Raw genomic sequence first — 1,129 nt, 5'->3', positions numbered from 1 at the left:
GAAAAAAACAAAAATTAAAACAATTCTCTGACAGGAGCCATGTTTAATATGTATAGAGAAGCTCTGATATTATATTTGAAAACAACTATTTTATGACATTTTGTAAATCACCTTGAGGGCTACAGAAGCCTGAAAAAGCTCTTGTTTTCTGATATTTCCTGTGCCATCTGCAACACATACAGAAAAATGATAAAAATTAAAAATATCCAATGGACTGAAACAGAAACTTTGAAGCTTTCAAGCTTTGATTTTGTGACATTGAAAATGTCATAGCTAACATTCTAAGATAGATCTCTTGCCCTAAATCTCTAAAATTCAAAATAAAAATTTCAATTAAAGATCGTTATGGACAACAATATGTATACAATCACAGAATCTTCCTTAATCTCGTTCTTAATAATTTACAGTGCCCAGAACTTAGTCCAGCTGCAATAAAAGATGGCAAAGCGGAAATTCCACCTGCTTGCATCTTGTCAGAGCCAGTGGAACAAATGGCAGAAATAACTGAAGGAAAACTACATTCAGTAGTTTCGCCTCTCCAGTTATAAAGCTTTTGACCATAAGCAACATCAATGAACCTGTACAGTACAACAAAGATTCAAAAGTTGGCAGGCATCGAGATATTTTTTAAATATCTGATTGAAATGGCATTCAAAACAAAGAATTAATTTCACCTCAGAGAACCATTTCCAGTTCAAACTACAAGAGTTTCAGCGGAGTTTAATAGATGCACACAAGTATAAAGGCTTGAGTCAAAAGCTCTAGACAATACTCCACTGGATAGTGTATTCAAATTATCAGCTGAACAGGCCATACCAAATTAAAAATAAAATAATAATATATACTCACTGCCAAAGACGATGCCAGAGTTCCAGCTTCAGGTCTCTAATCATGATCAATCTCTAGAAGGGAAGGGCCAGGCAGTCCAAACTGATTTCTACTACTGCAATGTCTTAAAATTTAATATAGGAATGATTCATTTGCTCGATATATAAAACCAGGAAAGAAGTGCCTCAGAGTTTGAAACCCCATGTTACATGGACCTTTCCACCACTATCAGGTTCAGTTTGTTATGAGCCAAAGAAAGATCCTAGACCATTCTTATTCCCTTATCCATCACAAGAGAAAA

This window comes from Glycine soja, chromosome 3 (genome assembly GCF_004193775.1).
Source record: "Glycine soja cultivar W05 chromosome 3, ASM419377v2, whole genome shotgun sequence".
Taxonomy (NCBI): domain Eukaryota; kingdom Viridiplantae; phylum Streptophyta; class Magnoliopsida; order Fabales; family Fabaceae; genus Glycine; species Glycine soja.
Note: the sequence above shows the minus strand (reverse complement) of the source record.